We start from the raw sequence: 12,001 nt of genomic DNA on the forward strand, positions 1-12,001 counted from the left end.
GGGGGTGGGGGTGGGGGTGGGGGGGAGTGGTGGCTGAGGAGCAAAGCACTTGTCACACATGTACAAGGCTCAGGTGAGACCTCCGGCCTACCAAGACACCCACAAGGAGGAGATGGAGACCCGCCCAGGCCCAAGTCTAGACTTGTGTGGTGGGTGATGCTGATCTCTGGGGATCTCATACATACAGACGGCTCAGGGCCTTGGGTGAAGAGAAGAAGAACATGGCTTCTTTAGGAGCCACTAAGGAATTCTCTAGGGCCTTTTGGCCATGTCCCAGGGAAATCCCGAAGGCATGTAGCTCCAGTTTTGCAACAACAACAAAAAAGTGACCCCAAATTATCCCATTTCAGAGTTTTAAAAGGGTGATTTTTCATCTAGTGGTGTTAGTAGATGAGCCCCTCTGGTTCTTGAGTCCAGTTGCCACAAACCAGATTCTGAGATTGAGTGAGCCAGGACTTTGTGCAGCTGTCCTGGGAAGGCTGGTTACTGAGAACCAAAGGCTGCAAGCAGGAATCTTTCAGGACCAAATGACTCTATGGCTGCCCAGAATTTAGACACAGACACCATTGTGAGGTAAGGCGGTGCCCGAGAGAGCAGAGCCTGGCTCCTCAGAGAGGCATCTGGGAAACGCGAGACGGTGAGTAATTACAAGGCCAGATGCCTCTCTCTCCCCCCTACATAAAAACGTGGGTGTGGCAGCCTTCTTGGTGTCTTGTCTCTGGATTCGATTTCACTGCTTTGACTGAATGATGGAAGATTTAGCCACTTGGGCATGTCTTCAAAGGAAGAATGTCAATTATAGCCTGATCTTTGTCAGTATTAGATGAGTGTGACTGGATTATCTAGGATTTGGTTCCTTCTCTATGGCCTATGAAATTTCTTTTCTGTGGTTTTGCCTTTTGGATATTGTACATTTTGATAAATCCTTGTCTGGTTCTATATAAATCAATTTTTGACAATTAGGACTCATTTCCACATAGAATGTGCAGCTAGATCAAACTTTCTTTTAGGCTTGTGCAAAGAAGGCACATATTAGAAAGAAATGTTTTTTCCTTTCTGTCTCTTAACTATGGACATTTGAGAGAGCTAGTTGTTCTAGAAAATGAAGTTAGGGCCGTGCTAACACAATAAGTAGAAGTAAGGACTAAATTGCTAAACTTTATCTCATATATTCAGTCACAGACTGCTTTCCCAAGTTTTCCATACTAATACTTAACTTCTTTCTGGTGGTATTGTTCCTTCTTAAAATCCAGGATAGCTAAACTTTGGACTCTGTTTTTAACCTTAAAGAAACTCTTAATATTTTGAAATGAAATTAAGCTTTCTTAGCTTGGTACTAAAAATTGATGTACTATTGTTTTAAGGAGCTTGAAACAAAAAACAAGCTAAAACTAAAAGGACTTCTCTATTGTTTTGACATTGGACAAAGTGCTTTCCTTACTACTTAATTCTGTGGATCCTGAGAAAAACAAATGGAATTTAATTTGGGGGGAACTATATTAAATAATAATCATCTCTAATGTATCTGTTGGAGATGGGAAGATGGGCTTTGATATCAAACAGATGTGAATTTGAAAGCCAATTAATTCTAGTGTATGCTTTACGCGTAGGAAATTTCCCATCCACTCATCGTCTCAGTTTTTTGTCCTTGAAATGGGAGCCTCTGCACACACCTGTCTGACTGCCTGCAAGATTAAAGAAGAAATGTACACAACATGGACTACCTGCAGAGAATACATGTTCTCTGAAAGCACACCTTCCCCTTTTCCTCCAGACATTGTGCTGCATACAGCCACCTCTGCTGGGTGACACCATGGTGCTCAGAGGCAAAGGAGGTGACCAGGCAGCACAAAGGCGAAGGGGCAGAAAAAGAGGCAAGTTGCAGATGTCTAAGGGAGAAGAGCCAGTGCCAGATGCTTTCCGGGGAGGGGATCATGGGGGAAGGGAGAGGGACGGCACAGGGAGGCAAACAGAAACGGGAGTTACTGCTTTGGCAGTTGGGCCATAGGATCCATCTGTTTCTGCCCCCCCACTCCCCGTTGGCCCAACCTAGTAGGCCCTAGAGGCCTGGGCGGAGCCTGGAGAAGCAGGAGTGGGGCGATGCCCAGCTGTATCCATGGGTCTTGCTCCTGGACAGCGGTAAAGGCGATGTGCAGGGCCTCTTGAAGGAGGCACACGCAGTAGACACTCTGTGTAGTATCATTGCTTGAGTTGGCGAGTGTGCTCCCTTGTTTCTGGAATTCATGCAAAGAGGCCAGGGGCTGGGGTGTGTGTTCAAGCACGCTCACAGCTGCAAAGTGTGCTAAGCATAGTTGGTACGGGGTCATCGATGGCAGAGTTAGCATGCTGGAGAGCATTTGGTTAACTGAAACATTGGGCTGCTGCCCGAATGGCTTGATAAATGTAAAAAGCATATTTTTGGAAAAGTGTTTTTATTACCTTTAAGTAGTTATACAAAGCAGTTGCTACTGAACAAGGCGGTTTATGAATACAATGCTTCTTGATCAATGTCGGCATTCTCGCCTCATTCTCTGTCCTCACCCGCCCCTCCCAGTCCTCCCCTTCTCTTTCGCTAATTTGTGGTATGCACAATGAGTTCGTGAAGGGATTCTCCCTCCACCCCCGTTTCATTCATCTACCCCTTTCCCCTTGGTCCTGACCCACTTTGGCATATACTCATTTCCTAGTGCTGATTTTGTTGGGTTTTGACCTAGTCTTTCTAAAAAAATTACATTATTTGAGGGCTTCATAGAGTCTATTACACTTCAGATAATTCATCTGTAGCCACTTGCATACCACCCAAGGTGTTTACATATAGATTTTTTTTTGTTTGTCATGGGGCTTGAACTCTTGGGCCTGGGCGCTGTCCCTCAGCTCTTCAGCTCAAGGCTAGCACTCTACCACTTGAGCCACAGCGCCACTTCTGGTTTTCTGGTGGTTTATTGGACATAAGAGCCTCACAGACTTTCCTGCCAGGGCTGGTTTGAACCTAGATCCTCAGATCTCAGCTTCCTGAGTAGCTGGGATTACAGGCATGAGCCACCCACCGATGCCCAGCTCTACATACAGATTTATAAGTACATTCTGTCTACCACAAATGAGGGAAACTATGAATCGTTTGTTTCTTTGGGTCTGGCTTATTTCTCTTAATATATTTTTTCTAAGTTTTTCCATTTCCTTATGAGTAGTACAATATCATTCTTTCTCATGGATGAGTAGAATTCCATTGTGTACAGAGTAGAAGTTTTGATTTTTATTTTAAAAGAGGCAACAGGGACCTTGGCTTCAGCCAATGAATGGGCCTCATGTACTTTGAACAGAAACCTTTGTCTGTGGTTCCACGTAGCTCAGTCATGGTCTCTCTGTGTGTCTACAGAGTGTGGTGGGAGGGTCTAGGGAAGGACAGGATTCAGTTTCCTTTTTCCAATCTCAGCACAGAATTTCTGTGTTGCTTGGGAGTCTGGTTATGAACTCAGGATCTCCTTTGGCTCCCTTCACTTGTAAGGACTGAGGGTGTTCAGGCCTGGAATGGACGGGGAGACATTCCTGGAGAGGACTCCGGGAAAGGAGCTGGCCTTCACAGGATATTGGGTGACTGTTTTCAAGTCCTCCCACTGCAGGCTCAGAGCTACCCATAAGCCTTTCTGGAGAAGGCCTATTTGCCTAGCATCAGAAGGAACTCGAGTGAGGAGTTTTGATTGCATTGCTTGTCCTCCCGGGTTGGAGGAATCCTCCCTGCCCACAGAGGCCTCTCTTTCACTCTTGGAAGTGATGAAGCCTCCCCAAATGGGCTTGTTAAGAACACAAGGAATCTCTCTGCTGGGCGCTGGGATTTAGCGGCATTGGGTTCAGCTTGGTTTGCACTGTGTGTGTCTAAGAGCAATGAAGGAGCCCCTGTCCCATCAATTCTAAGACTTTTTAAAATATCTTATATAAAAGAAAGCTAGGAGGGGCTGGGAAGGTGGCTCAGTGGTAGAGTGCTTACCTTGCATGCATGAGGCCCTGGGTTCAATCCCTCAGCTCCACATGAGCAGAAAAAGCTGGAAGTAGTGCTGTGGCTCAAGCTGTAGAGGGCTAGTCTTGAGTTGAAGAGCTGAGGGTCAGCGTCCAGGCCCAGAGTTCAGGCCCCACGACCAGACCCCCCCTCCCCCCAAAAAACGAAAGCTAGGAATCCTTTGGTGGCTTCAGGGTATCAAGTGCTATGTGCACTGTTGTGGTTTGCACTTCATCAGCCAAAGCCATCAGCTACTACCACCAAACCTTACTGTGGAGGTGAAGGACTCTCCTTTCCCACTGAAGACACTTTCTGGAATCACGCACGCTTATGCTTATCTCACTCTGGCCAAAGCTTAGTCACATGCCCTCGCTTAGCCACAGGAGAATTAACGTGCTCAACTAAACCTTGGGACTCTTACTATTTAATAAAAGGCACACGGTGCTGGGAGGTGCCTTTAATCTATACCGGAAGGTGCATGCCACCTACCTAGTGTTGACCTCAATTTGATGCCTTAAAATATGCCTGGTAGAAAAGTACATAATATTTATTGAACGGAAGGCCTGATGCTGTTTGGCATACCAGCCCAAAGCAGACTATCAAGCAATGTGATAGGAATTTAAAATCGAATACCCGCATCTCACTACTATTCCTAAGTCACATCTGGACAGCACTTGGTCTTGTGCCTCAAAAGGCTTAAAAATATTCATGTTCATTGTTTGGAACATTCCATTTGTAGGATTTATTATAAAGCATGTGTTCTAATTCTGGATCATGTACTTAATGGTTGATGGTATTGGGTCTCTGAGTCTGATGGATCTTTCCCACCTATTAAATGAGCTAATAATTCCAGGTTACGAATTTTATTAAGAAATAATGCATAGCATAGGCTTGGAATTGTAGCTAAAAACAATAAGCACTAAGCAAATAATCATTGCTTCTAAGGTTATCCTTGATTTTTTTTTTTGTCAGCAGTGGGGCTGGAACTCAGGGCCTTGGCTCTGTCCCTGAGCTCTTTCACTCAATGCTAGCTCTCTATCACTTTGAGTCATAGCACCACTTCTGGTTTTCTGGTGGTTAATTGGAGAAGAAGTTTCATGGACTTTCCTGCCTGGGCTGGCTTTGAACTGGAGTCCTCAGATCTCAGCCTCCTGAGTAGCTGGGATTACAGGCATGCACCATCAGCACCTGGCAAAATGTTTGTTTAATTATACAAATGATACCACTAAAATGAGGTTGAAAAGGATTTTTGAAAAGAAGTTCACTCTCTATGCTTATTTGTATATGCTGAAAAACTCAAATATATTTGTAAATTTATAAATTATTCTAAAAGCAATACATCAAAATTTTCTCAGATGTTATTGTTAGGTAGTAAAATAACAAGTTTTCTTTTTATCTGTATGTTTCTATCTTCCTACATACATATGATCAGCACCTATTACTTTTCTGATAAAAATTTATACATGGAAGTAAAATTTAAGCTTAGAGGGTCATCTGGTTTGCATGGTATCACTAAGTTACCATAACTGTAGTTTACATTTCCCTGAATATTATTCAAACTTTTTTGTCCTATTCTTTATATTTTACGGCTTGTAATTTCTACTCTCTCTTTTTAAAATTATTTTCTCCTTTCTAATTCTTTTTAGCTCATGGTTTTAAGTATGCAACGTCAAGTTAGAGCAAACATTATAGGAATTTCAAGACCAAACTTTCTTGGCATTTGCAGGCAGCTGTCTTGTCGGGATTGCATTTCTCACTGCTGAGCTATACCTTCGAATCATTACCCTTGTTTCATAACCTTCTTAATTCCTGGAAAAACTTCATCCTTCTTTTCCTCTCTTTGGCCATTTGTCTAATTCATTCACATGGCTGTGTCCTGACTCTTTTTGGAGACGTGAGCTCCCCAGCTCCACTCTGCCTCATCTACCCAGGCGATTGATTGGGCATGTCTTCTCCTCTCCAACAGGTCAACGACAAAGAACACGAAGCCACACTCTGATTGTCAGGCTGACCTCTGGCAGACTTCGCTGAGTGTGCTCTTGATAGTGATCACGAGCCATGGTTAACTCAGGGTTGGATGCAAACGTAGATGGGACATCAGCCAGCTGCCGCCCTATGGAAGCTGTCATCAGCAACCCAGAGGGCTGAACGCCCAGAAAGCTGAGGTAAAGATCCGTTTCCCTCACCAGCTCTGGGAACACGGGCAGACAGATCCCCCTGTGCGCTGCTGACTGAGCCAGCCTGTGTGCCCACAGCACTGCCTCCTTGGAGGCCTGCTTGCTCAACCCTCTCCTCCTCCACCCTATCCGCAGGCTCTAGGCCTTTCCACTCAGAAGACAAAACCAAAAGCCTTCCTCTTGAGTCTGCCCTATTGCTGACTCCTTCTCTTTTTATTTGTTGCCTCTGTTTCTCTACGTGGTGGTTTACACCCACTGTTTCTTCAGAAGCTCGTCAAGGATGCTAAGTGTGGTGATGGTCCCTCTTCTACCTGGAAGATGGTGGGATTGCCAGCCAAGGTGGCCTGTATCTCCCCTTTCAAAATCAACACATACTGATGAGGCTTCTCACTGGACTGATCTCTCAGCATCTCTAATGTCTGACTCCTTCCTTCTCAGCATTCTATGTTGTTCCTTTGTCATACTCACCCAGGCTTCTCTTCCACTTCCTCCTTCATCTTCTTCTGGGGCTCCTTCTCCAACTCGTCAAAAACTGATCTATTGAGGGCCCCGTTTCCCTCTGCACCACACGGGCCTGCACCTAAATAAGTGTGAAGGGCCATTTCTAGCTGTACCTCTGTGTACTCCCTAAGCTTCTGACATTTTAAAGCACAAATATTCTCTCGAGCTGAATTCACTCTCTTCCTTCAGATCTTTTTACTCTCCAGCCTCGTCTTCTCCTGGTGACTCTCCCAGGCCAACAGTCAGGAGATCATGTCTTGTTCTTCTCTATCTTCCACTTGGATCCCTGGTCAGCGGTTGAGCCTTTGTACTGGGCCTCGCAGAGTCCTCTGACCCCTCCCTGCCCACTGCTCTGTAGGCTCTGCCTCCTCTTGTGGGTTTTCTGGTTCGTCTCACTGGCCTCCAGCCTCCGTTCTCTCCCTGCTTGGGTCCATTCTCAGGTCTATTCTCTGTCACCAGAGAGATCATGCTGAAAATAGCAGGTGACTTCCTATCCTCTTCAGCAGTAAGTTTTAGGGGTCATGTGCATCTTTCAAAAGCTGGTGACAGGAAAATATGCGGACACAGATATTTTGAAGACCACTGTAAGGAATTTAGACAATTCACTTTTTGGACTCCTGCACCACAGATTGCAGATCTTCAGCTTGGGTAGAGCAAAACGTTCACAGCCCAGCCTGTGAAGATGTCTCTGAGTCTTCAGAACAGACACAATGACATAGCTGTGGAATACGTGGGGATCATCAAAACGGCTCCCTGCTTGCTTTGCTGTACAGCACGCAGAGGCAGAAGTAGTCTTCTGTCCTTCATGAAGGGGCCGGGGACAGCTGCACCACCCTCCCACCTCTCTCTGGATGAACTGTGCTTGCTTTATTGTATTCCGAGTGGCTAGTCACTGAAGCTGAAAATGGAACACAGCTCTGCAGTGGAGAATGGGTTCCAGAGTGAGGCCAAAGATCCCGACACAGGCAGCTTCCTAAGCTGGAAGAGTTCCCGTCAGCGTTGGTCTTCGTAAACGAAAACTACCAAGGAATTTGTAACCATGATTCGTCTCCTCTCAGTTCAACTCCTGCTTCAACTCACTGTAAAAGCAGGTGTCACACGAGTCTCGCGGTGCGGCTGTCCCAAGATGACACGGAACGGTCAAGTCGGAGTGTGGCTGGCAGGAGATGCTGCCCGAGACAGAAGATGCATTGACAGAGAGACGGGATTCTTTTATGGAATAATGAGAATAAAAGACAGTAAAAAAATCTGTGGGCAAATGAGTCAGAAAAACAAATAGAAAAAAGACTGTTAAGAAAGCAGAGAGAATGGGACAACTTGATTAAAATTACTGAGCAGAATGCAGAATTTCCAGAAATGTGTCTCAAGCGCGTCTATATTTAGTACAAGCATACCGATGACATGCGGTCATAGAGGCCTGTCCTCTCTGGGAAGCAGAAGGTGACTCAGATTGCTAAGCAGTAAAGGTATCTTCATCCCTCCTGCACCCCTGGAGAAGAGGAACCTGGAACTGTCGTTCGACTCCCCAAGCCTCAGTGTCATGGGCTGTAAAGTTGGGAGCTAGCCTGAGCGACCTCAGATATTGTTTCCTAGTGGGAAATTCTGTGACTCCTTGACTGTGTGGACAGAAACACCCAGCCCTGGGCAGTCCAGAAATAGACTATCAAATAAGACTCAAATAAGACAAATGATCAAAATTAGAACAATCGTAGTTGGCCACAGATGGCATTGGCCTTGAGCTAGAATGAGGAAAGAGCTTATTTCATTTCCCTGTGTTTTATTTTTGTTCGTTCTCCTCCCTTTGCTGTGCCCCGAGTTTCCCACACTGTGAACTCTCGTGCCCACCCTGCCTGGACCCCCCACCCCCCCCAGCCTACAGGCAGCCCCTCGTGTCCCATCCGCTGCCCTCCCTGACCTCTGACACCTGCATTTCCACACCTCTGCTCCCATTCTCAGGAGGCTGCAGACAGGAGCTCAGCGGTGGGTGGGGCAGGGCCCTGTGGCATCTGGCTCAGCTCTCTCCTGAGCAGGCACAGTACAAAAGCAGGCCTGGCAGGCGGGCAGAGAGTTCTTTATGGGTGTCCTCAAAGGTGTCCCCACCCCATCACTATGAGCTAAGCCAGCTCACCCCGAGCCCAGCAGGCATCTTCATGGGGGGAGTCGGGTAGGGAAGGGGAATCTCCACGGGGACGTTGATGCCCACTCCTGCTGTGAGGTGCTGTGGCACAGGTGGGCACAAGGTGTGCCTGTATGTCCGAGAACAGCACTGCTTCTGAACTGCCATCCAGACAGGAGCTCGCAGGAGGAACGGGGACCTTTCCCTAATCACACATGAAAATGTCATTTGCTTGGCTCCAGCCCCGCTGCTGACTGTACATTTTATAACTTCCCACTTTGCAGGCCTGGAAGACGCAGGAAGGTGAGGGAATTAGCTCAAGTGTGTGTGAGGGGTCCACCCGGGGCACAGCAAGGCTCCACACCCAGCTCAGCCTGACTGCACAGCCCTCGGCTGCCGCAGCTCCATTCCAGAACACCGAGCAACCAGGACTTCCCAACCCCTCTCCGACACCTGACGCGTTAGACACAGGGCGGTGCCCAGGACTTTGGTACTTACTGCATCTTCTCCCCATCACTCAGTTCCTTGCCTGGCTTGCAGGAGTCAGTCACCCACCTCAGTGACGCCGCTCCAGATCAATACCACAGCCTTACCCCACCCTCATGCGCACCTCCTTCTCTGCTTTGCATCTCCCCAGCGTCCCCGGGAGGGTGTGGGGCGGGCTCAGAGGCACAGGCTTTCCTCATGATCCAACTCTTCCTCGCCAAACTGAGGAGCTGGGCTCTGATTTGAGTGACATCTAGTGAATTACTGAGTTAATGAGTGTTGTCATTGAGGTAGGCTTACACCCCTGTTCTGCTCACTGCAGTGTCACCAAGGCCTGGAGGCGTTGTTGACTTTTTGCTGTGAATGAATGAATGAGTGAATGAATGCTGTGTGTGTGGTCACAGTGATGTGGAGTGGACGAATGCTAACAAGGGTGAGACCCAGAGTCCAGTGGCAGGTGAAGTTGAGAACCTACTGTCTGCTAAGCCTGCAAACCTCCTCAGAGACCTTGGGTACCCGGGCTTGGAGCTCTGGGTAGCACCCCCTAGAAGAGATGGTGGGTCCCTCCCTGTGGTAGGAGTGGTCTGTGAAGAGGCAGAGCAAGCTCACGGTGCTCGTGTCTATGTGGTTCTGAGTGGAGACAGCTTTCTGCTCACTCACAGCTCTATCCTGAAGGTGAGTCTTCAGCCTTGGCATGGGTGAGACAATGCTGTGTTGGTGCTGGGGGGTCCCAGGCCAAAGAGACAGAGTGTGGATACCATCTGTCCCAGTGAGACTCCAAGGGAAGTCGTCCTCTGTGCTTCAGAGTTCCTCGTGTCCACCTCCAGCACATCTGTCAGTGCGGTGCCAGGCACTGGCGATCATTAGAGTTCTGGTTGATGATGGTGGTCATAGCTCAGCAGATAGGAGGGTGAGCCTTGGGATCAGACTTCCTGGGTCCAAGTTGGGGGTTCCACACTTAGTAACCATGTGACATTGGCCACGTTAATTAAAACAGCTATGCTTCTACTTGCTTTTCGTCTGTACCTTCATAAGCTTTGTGTGAGGATCACATAAGTTAGGCGGTGTAGAGCGTCCACACCCGAGCTTGCTGCATGCTGTCTTGGCACGTGGGATCGCCCTGCAGAGGCCTGACCCATGGCAGGGGCTCAGGTTGGGCCACTGGCACAATGGCTGGGCCAATGAGGAGCTGGTAGCACAGTTTGAAGTAGCTACTGGACAAGACGACAGCTGTGGTGGAGGGCCATCCTGCCATCCCAGACAGAAGTGGAGGGTAAGTCAGCCTCTGGGAAAGAAACCAGGAATCTTTCCTGTGATGAAACCTGGAAAGAGAGTGGATAGAATGTGTAAATAAGACTGCAAACACACTTTGGTAACTAAGTAACCACAATTTGGCAAAGGGGCTCAGTCTCTGGAGAGAACTTTCCCTTTAAAAACTACAATAATAGCACACAGCAATGACTTCGCACAGGGCTTTGGGCGTGTGTTCAACAGGGGCCATGTTTCCCTGATTTGCGGGGCTCTGAGAGGCAGGTCAGGTGTCAGTGGAGGGCTCCATTCGTAGGTTCTCTCAGCTTGCCTTTCCCTGGAAATTGATATGTCCCTGCTGAGAGCTTCCTGTGTTTCTGCCAGTCATACTCCTCAAGCTGAGGGTTTCCTGGGACACTGGTCACCCTGCACTTCAGCAGGATTTTGTGGGGGACTCTGCAGCCTTCCTGTACTGGGACCAAGGATGGATGGACAGAAATTCAGGAAACACCCTGTGGATGGCGCTGTTTCCTTCCTGTATCGGAAATGCAGTGATTTGACCTCTTGACCTCCCAGGCCAAGGGCTGGTGCCTGTTTCCCACTGGTCCCACAGACTCCAGCGCTGGGACTCTGTTTGCTCCTATGCTGCTCCTCAGGAGCAGCCCTTTCTCCACCTGCCATCGTTTCCACCTTCTCCCAAGGGGATTCCTGTCCTCGAAGGGTCTTACGATAGATCTTATGAACAGCCGCATTGGGCACCGAAGTCCAGCAACCACTACATTCCTCTCTGTTTAGGATGAAGGAAGCATCCTGTGAGTTGGTGGATGGTGAGTTGGTTCTGCTGCAGGAAGTTTCACTTGAGGTCATGCTGGGCAGGGCTGGCGGGGGCCATTCATCTTCTCCTCACCCCATGACTAGAAACCGATCAATTCCCAGAACAGCTCTAACTGTTTATAAAATCGGTGAGGTTTGCAGGTCAGGTTCGTTCAGAAGCAGCCTCCCATTCTCAGAACTGGAAGATCTAATGACCTTTGAGTCATATTTTATGTGTGGAGCCAGAGTTTTTCTGGCGTTGGCAAGACTCCACATTTTTTTTCTTTTCTTTTCTGGTTAGTGATTTGTGAGCCCCAAAGCTCAAGGCAGGGTGCATGTAGCACTGCTCTGGCTTCAACTAGGCCACTCAGGTGGTGATGACTTGGGTCCAAGGAGTCCTGGAGTATGTGAACGCGCACATGCGCACACACACCCACCCCCACACACCCCCACACATCACTGGGAAATAACAACTATAGGACAAGGACAGGAGTGGCCTCACAGGTGTGGGGGGCACAGTGACATGCCGCGTGGCATCTATTGGCCACAAGAGTGCCCAGGTCCAGCTGACAATATGACATGAGCTCTGACCTCTTTGCATTCTGGAAAGCTCAGCAGAGCTCCGGTCTAGGTGAGCTATCAGCGGTAGCTACACATTGGCTGCAC

The 12,001-nt window shown here is 48.1% G+C and overlaps 1 pseudogene; it reads right to left on the reverse strand.

Moving 5' to 3' along the window:
• LOC105991807 overlaps window positions 1-6,773 on the reverse strand; it is a 36,768-nt pseudogene extending 29,995 nt beyond the window's left edge.
• Between the last annotated feature and the right edge of the window lie 5,228 nt (window positions 6,774-12,001).

The sequence above is a fragment of the Dipodomys ordii genome, unplaced genomic scaffold (genome assembly GCF_000151885.1).
Source record: "Dipodomys ordii isolate 6190 unplaced genomic scaffold, Dord_2.0 Scaffold77, whole genome shotgun sequence".
NCBI classification, from domain to species: domain Eukaryota; kingdom Metazoa; phylum Chordata; class Mammalia; order Rodentia; family Heteromyidae; genus Dipodomys; species Dipodomys ordii.